This window comes from Pipistrellus hanaki, assembly GCF_964339955.1.
Source record: "Pipistrellus hanaki genome assembly, chromosome: 15".
NCBI classification, from domain to species: domain Eukaryota; kingdom Metazoa; phylum Chordata; class Mammalia; order Chiroptera; family Vespertilionidae; genus Pipistrellus; species Pipistrellus hanaki.
In genome coordinates, this window is record NC_140517.1 from 1,052,403 (window position 1) to 1,070,348 (window position 17,946).

At 64.0% G+C, this 17,946-nt stretch overlaps 1 protein-coding gene across 2 annotated transcripts in view; it reads right to left on the reverse strand.

Moving 5' to 3' along the window:
- Positions 1–17,307, reverse strand: part of ZNF536 (zinc finger protein 536) — a gene marked incomplete at its 3' end in the record, with an annotated part of 171,967 nt that extends 154,660 nt beyond the window's left edge. For both annotated transcript variants that reach the window (XM_084905463.1, XM_084905462.1), the window contains exon 1: positions 17,021–17,307. The remainder of the gene's footprint in view (positions 1–17,020) is intronic.
- Positions 17,308–17,946: the final 639 nt, after the last annotated feature.

Consider the following 17,946-nt stretch of genomic DNA (forward strand, 5'->3'; position numbering starts at 1 on the left):
AGGAATACTCGGCGGTTTGTGCCAAATGCCACCGGGACAACCAGGAAGGCGGACACCATGTGCCGGGCTGGCCGTTCCCGCGGGTCCACTTCTACACGGTCACAGCGAGGCCGGAGCAGCCCACCGCGGCGAGGGGTCCACGGACAAGGGCAGCGTCTACGGAACCGGCTCCGGTGGGCGGGGCAGCAGTGTCACAGGCCCCGGCCCGGACGCTCCTCGCTCTGTGGAGCCGAGAGGGACGGCCGGACACAGCTGGCTCCTCGCACAGACGGAGCAGAGCAGCCGGGTCGTGCGCCGCCCAAATGACAAGCCCGCTGGGAGGCCGGCCCGCCCTGTGCCCCGCCCTGTGCCCCGATCCTGCCTCTGGTGCTGCTTGGACCCCACCTGCCTGGGGGTGCGAGGCGGGCGCCCTGAATGCGCACTCCATCTGCGCTCACGCAGCCCAGCCGCGGGGACGGAGAGGCAGCGGTGCCGGACGCGGGGCCGGGCGGACCTGGGGGATCGCGGGAGGCGGGCGGGAGTCGGCGATGCCGGAGTCCTTGCCCTCCCGGCCGCCCGCCTCGAAGGCGGAATTCCCTCCTTCGTCAGAGGCAGAAACCACCCCGAGAGGCACAGCAGCAAGGGCTTCCTGTTTCATCCGATGAGGAGCCCCCCCGGGGGGAGCTGCCACCCCGAAAGTCCTGCCTTCTGTTTTCCCTTTCTTTTTTTTATATTTTTATTGACTTCAGAGAGGAAGGGGGAGGGAGAGAGAGAAACACCCATGATGAGAGAGAATCATGGACCGGCTGCCTCCTGTACGCCCCCCACTGGGGATGGAGCCCACACCCCGGGCCTGTGTCCTGACCGGGATTCGAACCCTCATCTCTTGGTTCCTAGGTCGCCCTGAGCCAGGCCGGCCGGGCCAAAGTTCTGCCTCTGAGTCACAGTGATGTCCTGCCGCCCAGGCACAGCCGCGTGGTCTTCAGTGAATTAAGGGGAAAATAATAGCAGATCGCTCTCAGCCGTGGGGGCCTGTACGTCATGAGCACAGCCCGGGCAGTGCGTCTGCGTCTCCCCAAACACCGTGCCCGGTCCTCCTCCGCCGTTTCTCAGGAGGCATGATGCCCCCGCCTTCCCGCAGGGGCCGGACGTGGGAGGGAGGGCGGAGCCGGCAGGATGGGGACAGGCTGAGGCAAGAGAACGGGAAGTCCTATCCTCCGGGACATCGGGGAGAGATGCATGCTGGGAAACTCACTTCCATCCGGCTCTCCCAGCAAACCAGCCGTGAGGTCCGGGCGGGCTCCTCGGGCAGTGAGGTTTTGCCCCCAGATCCCTCATCTGTTACTTATCTTTCTTCTTCTTCTTTTTTTTTTTAATCCTCACCTGTGGATATTTTCCCATTGATTTTTAGAGAGTGGGAGGGAGGAGAAGAGAAAGGAGTGGGGGGGGCCCTGTGGGATGGGGTGACACTGGTCCTGATCAGGGCCTGGGATCCAACCTGCATGCAACCCAGGGACTTGACCTTGACCCAGAACAAGCCCATGACCCTTGGGTGCACGGGCGACTTTCTGACCCTGGAGCCGCCGGCCAGGGCGCCCCCGGGTGCCTCTCGGTGGCGTTCCGGCCCCGGGGCTGCTGGGAGGAGGAAGAGGAGTCTTCCAGACACAGGTTCTCCCCGCGGCGGGCGCAGCGTCAGGCACCCCGACGGCAGGCACGCGGGCGGCAGGACGGCCCGGCGGAGGCCCCTCTCGGCTCTGCAATCATCCTCCCCGACTCGAGTGTCTCCTTGAAGCCAGCGGGTGCCTCCACCTCGCTCATCAGCCCCCGAGCGCCTCCCCAATCAGGGCGGCGACGCATCTCCCTGCCCGGGACCCCCGTCAGGAGCCGCCGCCGAGGGCGAGGACGGAGCCGCGGCGCTAATCAGGCCCACGCAGCGGGCTCTCCGCCACACAGGCAGCCGGCGCTCCGTGCCCGACCTACTGATGCCAGGGGAGGCCTGGCAGGGACACGCCTTCACGGGGCACAGCTCCACGGCCGCGGCCCACGGAGCAGCCGTAGCAGGCAGTGCCCACACCGGGCAGGGCCCTGGCACGCTCCCGAGAGGTCGCTCTGCACTCCTATCCAATGGCCTCTCAGAAGGTCAGAGCATCCGCCCAGCCCGTCTCCAGTTGGACCACGGACAGGCAGGGACACGTCATGTGATGCCACACTTTTCACAAATCCACAAATCCACACTTTTCTTTGGAAAGTAGCGTTGTTTCAAAGCACATGTATGAGCCTGACAGGCATCGAGTGCTGACCCATGATCAAGGAGGTCAGGGTTCGATTCCCGGTCAGGGCACAGGCCTGGGTGCGGGCTCCGTGCCCAGTTGGGGGGCGTGCAGGAGGCAGCCGATCCATGATTCTCTCATCATTGATGTACTCCCTCCCTCTCCCTTCTTCTCTGAAATCAACAAAAATGTATTTTAAATGTATATACATTAAGCACACACACACACACACACACACACACACACACACGTGTATGGATTGGCTGCCCCTGCAGGTCTCTGCTCTCGATGGAAGCAGCTGCCTGGGCCTCTGCTGGGGCCCTGGCCGCGGGGGGCCAGCTTTAGGGGAAGGAGGCAGCAGAAACGGGCACTAATCACCGATGGAATCGATACACATAATTCCTGCGATGACGATACCGGGGTTTTAAGCAAGAAGGTGATGGGTATGGAAGGGGGGCAGGAGGGGGGCCCCAGGAGGGGGCACTGGGGTGAGACGTGGGGGGCGGGGGCCAGGAGGCCAGCTGAAGGTGCAGACGAGAGGGTCCGGCCCGAAGAAACGGCCATGCCGCAGGCCTCCTGGGGGACCCAGGTCCACACACAGCCAGTGGGCCCGGCGCCGGCACACGAGGGGAGCGGGGGAGCGGGGCCGCCCGGGGCACATTTGGCTTATGCAGCCTCCTCTGCGGGTTTGCCTCCCGCGGCGCCGGGGCCTCCATGGAGCCCTGACCTGCTCCACATCTTCCTCACGTGCTCCGGCCGCTCCCAGGAGGAGCCAAACAGCTGCCTCTTCAAAAAGGAAACAGAGAGCAAGTGCCTCTGGGCCCCGCCAGGCCAGCGGGCACTGCCCTCTTTGTGGGTCAGAGCCCTGCCCCCGCGCTGAGCAGGTGCCGGTGCAGGTGCAGCCCAGCCGATGGCTCCCAGAGGGGCGCGAGGCCAGAGGAAGCCGGGAGCCGGGGGACAGGAGCAGAGGGCGGACCGGGCTCCCCGGCCCAGCTGTCCGCAGGCAGGAGGGGGGGCGTGGGGCACACACCTGAGTCTGGAGGGGCTGCTGTCATGGAGGCTGGAGGCAGGAACATGCACATGAGTTCCCGGGATGATAAATATTAGCATGCTTCCCCGGTTCAAGCGGCGTCAATAAGACAATTAAAGTGGCATCAATAACACACACTGCCTGCTCTCGTCCGCTCTTCTGCGTCCCGGCTTCTGTAATCTCCGGAGAACAAAGGAGGGCAGGCTGCGGGGAGGCCCACGCTGCTGGCCCACAGGGGAGGGGAGGGTCCGCAGGAAGGGGACAGCGCCTTGGGAGGCGGGGGGGCGGGGTGCTGGGAGGTGTCCTGGGAAGGACGGGGATGGGGGGGAGGGTGATGAAGGATGGGTGAGGTGGGCAGGCCCCATGCGAGGGGAAGAGAGCAACTCTGGGCAGATCAATCCCTTCTGTCACGTGGCCGGTCAATAGGAGCTGCCAGCGTTGACCTTAATCACCCACAGTCGGTACTCAGAGACTCCAGGCTCTTCTGGAAGAGGAGGGCGCCCATGAAACTTGGGGGAAATTCATGAGCATCAGTGATGACAGCCTTAAAAGTGATTGTGTGAACGGCCGGCGTGGCTCAGTGGCTAAGCGTGGACCTGGGAACCAGGAGGTCAGGGTTTGATTCCCGGTCAGGAAATCATTCCTGTGTTGTGGGCTTGATCCCCAGGGTACAGGAGGCAGCCCATCCAAGGTACTCTCTCATCATCGATGCTTCTGTCTCTCCCTCTCCTTTCCTCTCTGACAATATATATATATAAAGAGTTTTGGCTCAATGGATAGAGCGTCAGCGTGCAGACAGAAGGGTACCAGGTTCGATTCCAGTCAGGGGCATGTACCTTGGTTGTGGGCACATCCCCAGGAGGAGGTGTGCAGGAGGCAGCTGATTGATGTTTCTCTCTCATTGATGTTTCTAACTCTCTCTCCCTCTCCCTTCCTCTCTGTAAAAAAATGAATAAAATACATATTTTTAAAAAAGAGTAAGTGTGTTGTGTGTGCACGAAGGCAATGAGACAGGACAATGGGATGCACGCGTACTCACACATACATGCATGCACATGCGTGTTCATTTCTATGAAACGCTATGTGGCCATTGTGCTGCGCTGGAGTTGGGGGGGAGCCGTCCCTTGCATACGAATTGCGTGGCGAAACTTTCCCATTGTTCCCGGAGACAAAACCCCACACACAGCCGCGGCCGTCCATCTGCGGCCTCAGAACCGTCCTCCGCCAGAAATAACCCGGGGCCTCGCGCGCCCCGGCCGGGGGTGGGGGCGAGGCGGGGGCCGCCGTGTGCGGGGAACTCCACGGTTTGGGGTGGAAGACAGAAGTTTTCTCCAAATTAGTGAGCCAGGCATAATGGCGCCCTGTCAAAATATTGATCTCGTTTAATCCTACCTATTGTCGGCACCCCGCTCCACGGCGGAGGGAAGGCGGCGTGTGCAGTCGGGGCTCTCGTTCGGGATGATTGCATTACGTACCGTTTATTATGGAGAGAGGAATCGCGTGTCACTTCTCACAGTGAATATGGAGCAATCACGTGGCAAGCCGTGACAGAGACTAAAATAAGCCACCAAATGCTCCCGCACGCGCCCGCGGCACCCGAAATACTCGGGAGAGGAGCAGCGGGACGCTGGTGCGCGGCTCACCGGCGCACACACACACACACACACACACACACACACACACACCAACGGGGGCCTGTATTTATGTGCGCGGGCACAGTGTTATTCCAACAGGAGCGGAGAAGTGAGAACGACGGGCTCTGTGCTGGCACGGTTACGTTAAGACATTCAGACGGCGAGTGGACAACCGCCAAGCGGCAGGCACCGGGCTGAGCGGCAGAACCGGGGCCTGCTGTTCCCCGGGCTGTTCCTCCGCCCGGAGGTCTCCTTCTCTACCCCGGCTGGGGGGGGGGGGGGGGGGCGGGGGTAGCTCCGTATTGGCGTCCCCAAACGCCAAGGTTGCAGGTTTGATCCCGGTCAGGGCACATGCAAGAATCAACCACGGAATCACTGAATGTACAGAGAAGTGGACCAACAAATGGATGTCTCCCTCTCTCTCTCCTCTCTCTCTCTCTCTCTCTCTCTCTCTCTCTCTCTCTCTGTCTCTCTCTCTCTCTCTCATCTATCTCTCCCCCTCCTCCTTCTCTCTCTCTAAAATCAATTATTTTTAAAGAATTAACTTCCTGTTCCCTTAAATACCTTTCCTCTTCATCCATCACAGGTGTTGGCTAAGGAAGGAGAAATCTTGCGGCAGCTTCTCTGAAATTCTAACGGAAGTCACGTGTCTGTCTCCGTCGTTCTTCTATGGAGTCGTTCACCTGTAACACGCACGTGGAGGTGCCGATGGGACCGTGTGCAATGTTTACAGTGATGTAGGGACGTTCACTTAGTTGTTTAAAACCAATTGGTGAGGGCCTGGCTGGCTGCTCAGTGGTTAGAGCGTCAGCCTAAGAACCAGTCAACGGCACGGACCTAGATTGCAGGTTTGGTCCTCAGCCCCGGTCAAGGCAAGTGCAGGAGGCAGCCTGTTGAGGTGGCTTTCCCACATCAATGTCTCTCTCTCTCCCTCTCTCTCTCTCCCTATCTCTCTCTCTCTCTTCTCTCTCTCTTTCTCACCCAGCCTCCTCCCTCCCTTCCGCTCTCTCGAATCAATGGGGAAAGGCTCCCCCAGCGAGGATTAGGATCCTGGGGGGAGGGAGGGCTCAGCACCGTAAGAGCCAGCAGCACACCCTGCATTCCCACTGGAACTTCCGGTGCAAAGGCTGCCGCTGGGGTCACGGAGCCCCACGGCCACCGCTGAGGAGAAGCACCGTGTCTCCGGCACTCCGTGTGGGGCTGCAGGGGCCACGGAATCGGGCCTGGTCAGGCCGCAGTGCGTGTGCGCAGAGGAGCGGCGGGGCCTGTGCGGTGCCCGGGCACGGACACGTGCGAAGAGACGGGCCTGGCGGACCCCAGGACCCAGGACCCGCTGCCGCCCTCGAGGAGAGACGCGGGGAGGAGCCAGACCGAGGAGGAGTCTGAGGAGGAGCCCGAGGAGGAGCCCGAGGAGGAGTCTGAGGAGGAGCCCGAGGAGGAGCCGGAGGAGGAGCCGGAGGAGGAGCCCAAGGAGCCCGAGGAGGAGCCCGAGGAGGAGCCGGAGGAGGAGCCCGAGGAGGAGCCCGAGGAGGAGCCCGAGGAGGAGTCTGAGGAGGAGCCCGAGGAGGAGCCCGAGGAGGAGCCCGAGGAGGAGTCTGAGGAGGAGCCGGGAGGAGGAGCCCGAGGAGGAGTCCGAGGAGGAGCCGGGAGGAGCCGGAGGAGGAGCCCGAGGAGGAGCCCGAGGAGGAGCCCGAGGAGGAGTCTGAGGAGGAGCTGGGAGGAGGAGCCCGAGGAGGAGCCAGGAGGAGGAGCCCGAGGAGGAGCCGGGAGGAGGAGCCCGAGGAGGAGCCGGAGGAGGAGCCCGAGGAGGAGCCCGAGGAGGAGTCTGAGGAGGAGCCGGGAGGAGGAGCCCGAGGAGGAGCCGGGAGGAGGAGCCCGAGGAGGAGCCCGAGGAGGAGCCCGAGGAGGAGCCGGGAGGAGGAGCCCGAGGAGGAGCCGGGAGGAGGAGCCCGAGGAGGAGCCGGGAGGAGGAGCCCGAGGAGGAGCCCGAGGAGGAGCCCGAGGAGGAGCCGGAGGAGGAGCCTGAGGAGGAGCCCGAGGAGGAGCCGGGAGGAGCCGGAGGAGGAGCCCGAGGAGGAGTCTGAGGAGGAGCCAGAGGAGGAGCCCGAGGAGGAGCCGGGAGGAGGAGCCCGAGGAGGAGCCCGAGGAGGAGCCCGAGGAGGAGTCTGAGGAGGAGTCTGAGGAGGAGCCCGAGGAGGAGCCCGAGGAGGAGCCTGAGGAGGAGTCTGAGGAGGAGTCTGAGGAGGAGCCCGAGGAGGAGCCCGAGGAGGAGCCCGAGGAGGAGCCTGAGGAGGAGTCTGAGGAGGAGCCCGAGGAGGAGCCGGAGGAGGAGCCGGAGGAGGAGTCTGAGGAGGAGCCCGAGGAGGAGCCCCAGGAGGAGCCCGAGGAGGAGCCCGAGGAGGAGCCGGGAGGAGCCGGAGGAGGAGCCCGAGGAGGAGTCTGAGGAGGAGTCTGAGGAGGAGCCCGAGGAGGAGTCTGAGGAGGAGCCCGAGGAGGAGCCCCAGGAGGCCTGTCCGTGAGCCTCGCTTCTCCCCCTGGTCTGCTCTGGACACCCCCCTTCCAGGGAAGGGCCGGGCTAAGCACCTCTCAGAGCCCAGCCCTGCCGCTGCCGCTGCGACGGGGCGGTCCCCCACGTGGGAACGCGGCCTTCCCTCTGGGAGAGGCCGGGGTGCCCGGGCCAGCTCAGAGGGCGCTGCCATCGGAGCCCGGCCGCCACGGGGCGCCCCCTGCATGCCGGGCCGGGCCGGGTGCGGCCGCCCTTCCCTGTGCATCCCCGGGAGTGGAGGCCTGGCTTCCTCGGGGCTGGCATCCCCCTCGGCCAGGGCAGCCCCCGGAATTCCGCCCGCTGCCCACGGAGGACGGGGGGCGTTCCGATGCCCCTCCCGTGGGTCCCCTCCTGAAGGCAGCGGCCCCGGTTCAGTGCCCGAGTGTGCACGCCCGTGTGCAGGCTCGAGTGCAATCTAGTGCGTCCCTGGGACACACACACACACACACACACACACACGTGTTTCATGAGGAGCCTGGAGCCTAAGAAAGCAGCGTCGCCGTGTCCACATTGGCACTGAGTGGTCACCACGGCCTGAGGCGGCTCTGCTCGCTCCCAGCACCCAGCCTGCCGTGGACACTGAATGAACGAATGAAGGAAGGAATGAATGAATGAATGGATGGCGGTGCCTCCTGGGGGCTCTGGCTGTGGCTCAGAGGACAGATGAAGAGCCAGGGCCCATCACATGCCCACCAAGATGCCAGCAACTGGTAGGCCGTGTGTGCATCTGTGTGTGTGTATTGTGTGCACGTGTGTGTGCTTTATGTATTGCATACACATATGTATGCACATTCATGTATGTGTACTGTGGAGTGTGCATGTGTGTGTGTGTCCTGGAAACGTGGACCACCTGTGATGGGTTGGGTGAGAATGTCTGCTTAGTGAAAACCTAAGCCGCTCCCCACTGTGTACAGCTTACCCTTTTTTTAAAAAAATATATTTTATTGATTTTTTATAGAGGAAGGGAAAGAGATAGAGAGTTAGAAATATTGATAAGAGAGAGTCATCAATCAGCTGCCTCTTTCACTCCCCCCACTGGGGATATGCCCGCAACTAAGGCACATGCCCTTGACCAGAATCGAACCCGGGACCCTTCAGTCCGCAGGCTGACGCTCTATCCACTGAGCCACACCGGTTTCGGCTTTTAATATATTTTTATTGTTCCAGAGAGGAAGGGAGGGAGAGAGAAACATCAATGTCTCATTGATCGGCTGCCTCCTGCACGCCCCCCACTGGGGATCAGCCCACAACCGAGACATGTGCCCTGACCGGGAATCGAACCCGGGACCCTTCACTCAGCATGCCAACCTCTATCCACTGAGCCACACCAGCCAGGGCTCGGCTGACCCTTTAAAATGCATCTTCCGGAACCTCGGAGGCGGTCCTCGTGCTCACTGAGCCCAGGTGAGTAACTCGGAGACCAGGCCGCTCCCCCGCCCCGTCTCCCCGCTCACACCCGGAAGCATACACAGATCCGTGTTCCTGGCCCCCTGACATCGGCCCCTTCATCCCGGAGGGAGGGGCACATCCCTACAAACTGAATTACGCAGAACCTAACGAACGGGGCTTGATCCAATGCAGGTGCGATGCAGCCCTTGCAAAAAAAAAAAAATTAATTAGGGAATAAAATGCACACGAAGCCTCCTCGGGGGCAGCGACACAGCCGGCGGGGAACGCGGCGCCCCCTGTGGCTGCAGGGCCGAGAGCGAGGGCCCAAGACTAGCCAGCGGGGTCCCCTCCGAGCCCAGGCCGCCACTTCCCACCCGCCTGCCCGCGGGAGCGCAGGAGGCCGCCCCTTAAATGAGATCCTCATCTGCCTGGGATTCTGCTCGGCCCCCCCCCCCCCATGCCTGGAGAGGCGGCGCTCCTCCGGCCTCCCTGCCCCGGCTCAGGAGCCCCCAGGAGCCAGCCGCCCCGACGGAGTCAACGCCCCGTCCCACCCGGAGGTTCTGTCCCAGGAGGACGAGGGGGCCGCTCGGGCCGGACCCGGAGCACCTGTGGCAGCGAGGGCGGGTCTGGAGGCCGGATCTCGGCTGCACGGTGTTTCCTGGTGCCCCCGGGCCTGGGCCTCCATGGCCGGCACGGGGCCACCCCAGCGCCGTCCTGCCAGCCCGCAGGCCGGAGGGGAGCCCGGCTCCAGGGGCCGGCTCGGTCTCGGGAGATGCCGGGCTCCGGGCGGGCTGTGGGTCTGGGGTGTCACTCGGCCTCGCCGCCAGCACGCTCAGGGACCGGCGTGCCCGCAGGCTCGGCACACACACCACACCCCGTGGACGGGCCCTGCCACCGCCGTGACCTCACCCGTCACAGAGGCTTCGTCACGGGAAAGGCCGGTCAGCCGGCCATGCCCCGGCTGGGCTCGGAGCCCTGCGCTTCCGGGGGAGCAGCCGAGGGGCCGCCCCTCCCGGCCCCCCCCCCCCCCGGGTCAGGGGACACCGACCTCCGTCCGTCATCGCGTCTGCTGCTCCCGGCCCCGCCCCGAGCGTGGCAACGGGACCCACATTCCCAGGCGCCCACCTCCGAACGGGAACAAAAGCTTTTCAACACCCAGAGCGCCGCTGCGACGGGAGAAACGGGGGGCGGGGGGGGCGGGGGGGGACAAAAAATAAAACACAGAAAATAGATATTAAGTTGTCAGAGCCGTCATCTTCCCGAGGAGCTGCAGACAGCGTCTGCTTCTTGCTTGAGACGCGGGCGGCACCCGCAGCCAGGAGAGCTCCCGGGGGGCCGGCTCCCCCAGCACACACACTCAGAGCCCCGGGGGCTCTGGCCGCCCCACCATCCGTGAGGTTGCATGTTCTCAGGTTGAACCCTTCTGTGCCCACATGTGACCCTTTGCCCCCCCCCCCATCCCACGTGCACGGCCACCTTTGACCTCTCAGGTCACTGGAGGGATTGCCCCCACCCCCACCCCTCCCCCCTGCATGCTGGGCCTCTCGGGGCAGCGCTCGGGAATGAAGCTCCTCAGGTGCGGGCGGAGCTCGGGGAGAGGCCCGGCGTGTTCCGGAGATGCTCTCTGCTCCCGGCAGACGGGTGAGGACCCGAACCCGGCACACACACCCCCGCTCCCCCCGGCCCCGGCTGTGCCTCCCCCTCCGCAGGCGCAGAGCCCGCGGCCGTTCCCAGGCGCCGTGGGAGGCCGGCCCGCCTGGGCTTCCGTAGATTTCAATCAAGAATTACATTTGCTTCCGTGTGAGCTGATCGGGAATAAATGTGGCTGGCTGTTTTGAAAGATAAAATTACATAATCAAGCTCCTCGGCGGCTGACATCTCGTGTGATCCCTGCGAGGCCTGCCGGCCGACCGCGCGCTCCGGAGCGGGTGCCGCCTCCCCGGGGTCCCCCCAGTGTCCTCCCTCCGGGAAACAAGCGGACGGCGAGGCGTCTGCCCTCCGAGCGGCAGGTTCCGGGGACAGTGGTCATCCCGGGGGGAGGCAGGCCATGTGCCGGGGACGCAGAGCCCTGTCTGCTGCCCTCGGGGCGTGGGATCGCGGCGGCGCGCCCCCAAGGGGAGCGGCCCGGTGGGCCCACATCCTCCCTCAGCCGCGCAGGAGCCGCGGCCGCGACAGGCTGCCACAGCCCCCGCCCACCGGGGACTCGTTCCCAGAGGACTCAGTAAAGCAGGGCACCCACGATGCAGAATTCGGGGCCTGCGGGAGGGTGCCCCACGGCAGCCGCTGGGAGGGGGGCTATGTGTGGCCCTCTCTGCACCCCAGCGGGTCCAGGAGCTCAGCATCCACAGTCACTGGAGTGGAGGCCGCGGGGCTCAGGGCTTGAGCATTGGCCTAGGAATCAGGAGGTCACGGTTCGATTCCCAGTCAGGGCACATGCCCGGGTTGTGGGCTCGATTCCCAGTGTGGGGCGTGCAGGAGGCAACTGGCCATATATATATATATATATATATATATATATATATATATATATATATATATATATTTTTTTTTTTTTTTTTTTTTTTTTTAATTGCTCAGCAGACACCGCTGTGATGCGTCTGGATTTCAGGAACCCAGCAGCTTAGTGGCTGCAGCCTGAGCAGCGCCCCTCGCCCTGGCCCGGGGCTGTGCAGGTGCGATGTGCTAACAGACTAACAAGAGGCTAAGAAACCCTGAAGGGGCTGAGGGTGCCACCTGGGGGCACCAGGGCGGGTGTGGGAGGTGCCCAGGGAGCTGGTGGGTAGCGGCAGGTGGCGGACGAGCCAGCAGGGAGAGGGACAGGCAAGGGGCAGGGATGGCCACCCAGTCACACAGACCGGACCCTGAGCTCATCTCGTCATGACCGTGATGCCTCGACCAAGAGCCTTCGGTGAATGTCAGCCGTGCCACGCCTCACCTTCCCGTGTTGCCACAGCACTACCTACGGCCACGTGAGGGCAGGTGGTGCGGGAGGGGACCTCCAGTCGCATCCTACCTGCACCTCCTCGTCCCTCCCAAGCATCCGCATGCCCTTCCGCGGGCACCCACCTGGCGGCGCCGGTCCTCTCCCCGCCCGCTCAGCCCCCACCCCCACATCTCCCACCCCCCTTACGCCCCCCACGCCGAGGCCAGAAGGCTGTGGTGAGCAGTGAGTGTGCCGGGAAGGGACTGGCCGGTGCAGGCGGAGGCGGCCCAGCAGTGGGGGCTGGGGCGTGCTAACCCGGGAGGCAGCCTCATGGCTGCTACCCCTGGACCCACCCCCAGCCCCTCCATCCCTGACATTTCCTTCCTGAAATGGGGGGGGGGGGAGATACAGCACCCGCCTTCGTAAACAGGCTGCAGGGAGCCCGCCAGTGGCCCAGTGGATGAGCGTGGACCTAGGAACCAGGAGGTCACGGTTCGATTCCCGGTCAGGGCACACGCCCGGGTTGCAGGCTTGATCCCCAGTGGGGGGCGTGCAGGAGGCAGCCGATCCATGATTCCCTCTCATCATTGATGTTTCTCTCTCCCTCCCCCTTCCTCTCTGAAATCAATAAAGAATAATATTTTTTTAAATGTATCCTTTTAGCCCTAGCTCGTTTGGCTCAGTGGATAGAGCATTGGCCTGCAGACTGAAGGGTCCCGGGTTCGATTCCGGCGAAGGGCACATGCCCAGGTTGTGGGCTCGATTCCCAGCAGGGGGTGTGCAGAAGGCAGCTGATCAATGATTCTCATCATTATGTTTCTATTTCTCTATCCCTCTCCCTTCCTCTCTGAAATCAATAAGGAAATATTTTTTAATGCACCCTTTAAAAAATAAATAAGAGGCTGTGGGGGTTGGATGAGTAAAGGGCTCAGACCCCAAGCGCACACACGGCCACGCTGACGGCTCCGAGCCGCGCCCCGCCTCCCGGGGTCTGGGCCCAGCAGGGACCAAGCAGCTCCCACAGGGGCCGTTCTCAGGGTGAGACTCGTCTAGAAGCGGCGGGAGCCCCTCTGCCTTCCACTCGGGTTCTCCTCCTCACGGACCCCCCAGTTCTGCCCCATTCAGGCCGGCCAGCCCCTCGGGCCACACCTGGAAACGCCTGGATACACCAGTGATTGTCGGGGGGGAAGGGAGGGGGGGGCCGCCGGCATGTTCAGGTCAGAGGTCAGCCATGCAGCCAAACGCCTTCCGCACACAGGCAGCCTCGGCAGCAGCCGTGTCCACTGTGCGGCTGTGCGAACCCTCGTCTGGAACGCCGGGGCTCCGGTCAGCCTGGCAAGTCCCCCCACCCAGTCCCGTCTTAGAGCCCCTGACCTGACCCCCGCAGGCACAGAGGCTGCGAAAAGCCCGGACCCATGTCCCCTGGGGCAGCCTCACTCCACGAGAGGGAACGGCGGACGGTGTACCCGGAGTTTTAAAAGTGAAAGTGGGATGTGGATGCTCAAGCAGCAGCAGAGCCAGCAGCACCGGCCGGCCCCACGTGAGCCTGGGGCAGCCAGGCCTGGTCAGAGGCCCCACGCCCTCCCACGCAGGCTGGCCCCGCCTGGCGGCTTGCCGAGCGGCCCGCTGTCCGGAGGTGGCTTCCAGCCACACGGCCTTCCTTCGGGAAAAGTGTGCATCGGCCCCAGGAGGCAGCCTGCACTGGGCCGGGTTCTGGACGTGTACCTTCCCTCCCGCTTCCTACCGCTCCAGCTGTTGGCATGACCCCCGCCCCATCCGTGTTCACAAACTCACAGGCCCGCCCAGGCAGTGCCAGGTGGGTGGACAGGAAATCAGGGCAGAAGCGGTGCCGTGGTCAGGGAACACCCTCCCCAGCACGTATGCACACACACACACACACACACACACACACATATGCCTACACTAGTGCACGCATGGACATGTCACACTCAAGCACACACACACAAGCACGTGTACACTCATGCACGCGCATACACATGCACAACGGTGCATACACAGACACATGACTGCTCATGCACAGAGGCAAGCACACACAGAGACCTGCACACTTGCGCGCACACAGACATGTGCATATTCATGCAGACACAGACACGTGCACACTCATGCACACACACAAACACACACTCAGGTGTGCACACACGGAGACACACACACACTCGTGCACATGCATACACACGCCAGCATCACCACACCCGAGCCCCCAGTGGGGGCACCCCCTGGCGTAGCTCCATCTGCCCGCACCTGTGACCCCCCAGCCCAGCTCGGCTGCTCAGCCCTCGGAGGGCACTGAGCGAGGCCCGAGCCACAGTCCGGCTCCCAACCGAGGCCTCTCCCGCCAGACACACAACCGAGGACAACAACGCCCATCCGCTGAGCCGGCCCCCAGCAGCCCTGGGGCCCCTCCTCCCCCATTCCCTCAGGGCCCGCCCCGGACGGGCTCCAGACGCAGGGCCGGTGTGGGTTCCCCCGTGAGCCCAGCCACAGGAGTCCCTGGGGTCAGGGCACCTGTGTGTGGCTGGTACACCCCACAGCTCACCCTCGGCCGCCGGGACTGCCACCCTAGGGTCCCCTGTGGGATCAGGAGGGAGCGGTGCCCACTCACCGCGGGGTCCTGGCGGGGTCCGGCCCTCTGTCCTCCGGTGGGCCCGGGCGGACCTGCAGAAAGCTCGCGCCTCTTCCCAGCGCGCTCGGAGCCTCACTTTAAATAATGCCGAGAACAAAATGCAGGCTGATCTCGCCGCTTACTTACAGGCTTATTAACACGCCGCATCCAAAGATGGTAAAGAGCTATAATTGTCCTCATTCAAACGGGAAAAATAAACCTATTTGCTTCCTTCCTTTATGATCCTCTTCCAGAGGGGAGAAAAAGCACGAGTTCCTCTATGTTCTCGGCGCCGTCTGCCTGCCTCCCTCCAGCCCGGCACTTTACAGACACCTGTGCCATTCAAGCGCCTCCCGGCAGAGGCGGCTGAGTCCTCAGGCCAGAGATCCGGAGACCGGCGTGTCTTGCTCAAAAGGGGGTCGGGGCTCATGGCGGGGAGGGGGTGCATTTGTAGGTCTGAGCTGAGGGAATATCTCAGGTTACCTGGGGCCGAGCAGACAACCGGATCAGGCAGCTTTGGGGACGCAGCACAGCGGGGTGCTGTGGCTCGCAGGGCACCTGTCTGGCCACCTGCCTGCACCCCCCACGAGGGTCAGTGGCTCCTGGTGTCAACCAGACAGTGTGGCTGCTGCCCCCACCACCAGCACCCCATCATCTCACCGTGCACACGGCCCTGCCAGCAGTCAACGCTGAGCTGCCAGGATCTGAAACCGGCTCAGAAGTCCAACGCTTCCCGCACGGAGCAGGCCCGGTCCCCAGCCTGGGCCCCGGGAACCCAGATCCATCGGAAGTGCTTTCCCGGGTTTTCCATCACAACCATCCCTGTCCCCGGAACTTTCTGCCCGCGCCCGGCTCAGCCGCGAGCCTCGTACACACGTTCTCCGCGGATGACATACGAGGCACTAACCTTTCTCACAGGCCCAGATGTTAAGTTCATTCTCATCCCATTTATGCAAATTTCACAGGAACCGTCAATCCGAGGAAACCTTAAATCACCGAACACTCTAAAAACCCACACTCGGCCGCTTTGCATGCAGCGACATTTACATAAAGTCACAGTTCAGGGACCGAAGGTGGCAGGCAGATGTTACCAACACTCTCCCACACAAAGGCCGAGACCGGGGCCCCCAGCCCCGGGTCCCAGGTCCAGGGGTCTCTGCCTGCTTACAACCATGTTCAAGTTTTACCAGGCCGCCCGGCTGGTGTGGCTCAGGGGCTGAGCATCAGCCTGTGAGCCAGGAGGTCACAGTTCGATCCCTGGTCGGGGCACAGGCCCCGGCTGCGGGCTCGATCCCCAGTGTGGGACGTGCAGGAGGCAGCCGGTCCATGATTCTCTCTCATCATGGATGTTTCTATCTCTCTCTCCTCCTTCCTCTCCTTTCCCCTCTGAAATCATTTTTTTTTTTTTTTTTCGGATAAAGGGTGCTGTGGAAAGCGAAAGCTTCTGAAAGTTTTCCAAACTTTGGGCAAACAGGGTCCCTTGTCCAGGCGCCTGGCATCCCTGTCATGTGTAGATGGAAGCAGGACAAGGCTCACAGGCAGGGCCCAGGGTGAGGCCTCTGGCAGCCCCTTGGTCCGGGGGGTGGGAGGGACCCCCGGGCCCCTGAGCCTGCGTTTGCCCACGCCTGGCCGCCAGGCCGTCGTTACCAGGCAGATCAGCCAGGCGGTTAATGGTGGATCAGGAGACATTTGCTCTGCGCTATCAGAATGACATCATAACTAAAGCAGCCTCCGCCAGAGCCCCAGGCTCCCCGGAGCAGAGGCTGGAGGGCTCCCCGGCGGCACCCAGCGTCCCCTGGCCTGCTAGGCTGGGTGGGGGCCCAGCTGCCAGCCAGTTCCCAGAGAAGGGCAACGAGGGTGACGGTGGATCCCAGCAAATCCACGGCCCCGGGTCCTGCTCGCTGCAAATAACAGCGATGATGGATTGTGCCTGGTTAATGCCGCCGAGAGGCTGAGAACTCACTCTCCTGGGCGGGCCAGGGCTGGCACCTTCAGAGGCAGCTCCCGCTTGGCTGGGGCACCGGCGGCGTTGCCAACAGAGCTGCCCATGTCTCCGTGCCCCGGCCTCCAGCAAACCGCTGCGTGTGCCCTCCTGCCCGCCACAGACACAGGAGAGGAGGGGAGACGGGCAAGTGCGAGGCCCTGCTGCTCCTGTGCTTTTCCACGCACCGGCGACCACACACACACACACACACACACACACGCATGCACACGCATGCACACACATGCACACACACAGACACAAACCTTGGGAGACTGGGGGAGGCATCCGGGAAGAGCTGCCTCTGGGCACCACCGGCAGCAACAGCCCGCCCGCCGCTCCCCGCAGCTCTGCCCTCCGCGGCGGCAGGACCAACCCAAGCCCCAGCGAGAGGTGCCCAACTCCAGGGCACCCCAACCGCCTCCCTCCCCAGCTCGCTCAGGTACGAGCGGCCAGACGGCCTCACCTGCCCCGGAAAGTCGGAAAGTCGGCAGACAGAGAGAAAAAGTTGCGGAGCTGCCGGCCGGGAGCCGGGAGCCGGAGGCGGCCGACCCCACCAGCCCGGCCCACCCGCCGCGCCGCTCCCGCACCTCGCCCGCCGGCCGCGCGCTGACCCGGGGCGCCGAGGGCACCGCTGGGCACTTACTTGGCACCCGCTTCCCCACGGGCAGGTCCTTCCTCGCGGTTTCCAAACAAGTTTCAGGGAGGAAGACGGAGGCCAAAAAGAATCCAATTATGCAAATGGCTCCGGGCCGGGAGGAGGCGCGCGCCCGGGCTGACGCGGCGGCCGCACGAGTTGGGGAGCAGCCGGGCCGGCGGGTTTACGGGGCGCGTCACCGCTGCGCCCGGTCCCGCCGCCCCGCATCGCGAAGTTCATTAAAGCGGCACCGTCCGCTTTCCGGGGACCCGCGCCCGCTCCGCTCCGGTCCCCCTGACCCCGCGGGCGGGGCGCTGTCCTCAGCCTCTCTTCCTGCCCCTCTCCGCCCCCCCCCACCCCCCGCCCCGTTCCTCTCCTTCGCTCTTTAAGTCGCCTGCCTTCCCTCCGAACAATGAACAAAGCTGTGAGTGATGGGAACGCTCGCCCCTCCCCGCCGCGGCCGGGCCAGAGCGCCCTCAAAGTGGGCGCCGCGGCCACTGTCCCCGAGACACTGCGTCCCGCACCCTGCCCCGCGCGCGCGCACACACACACGCACACACACGCACCCACACATGCACACAAACACGCACGCACACACACACATCCCGCACACACGCACGCGCGCCTCCCCCCCCCCCCCAAGTTCACCTAAGCCCTGGCTGGAGACGGGGGCGCCCAGGCCAGGGCTCCAGGGGCTGCCGGGCTCGCTGGGGACCCAGGAGACCGGGGCGGGGAGCACTCGCGCCCAGCTCGCTCCCCGCGGCCATCCCGCCCTCTCGCCCCGGGCCTCCCCGAGGCTCCAGCAGCCGCGCCGCCGCCCGCCCGCCGGATGCGCTCGGCAAACGCGGCCCCTGTCGGCTCCCCGCTAAACTGCACGGCGGCGGCGGCCGGGGAAGCGCAGGAGCCCAGGCCGCCCGCGCCCCCGCGCCCCCGCG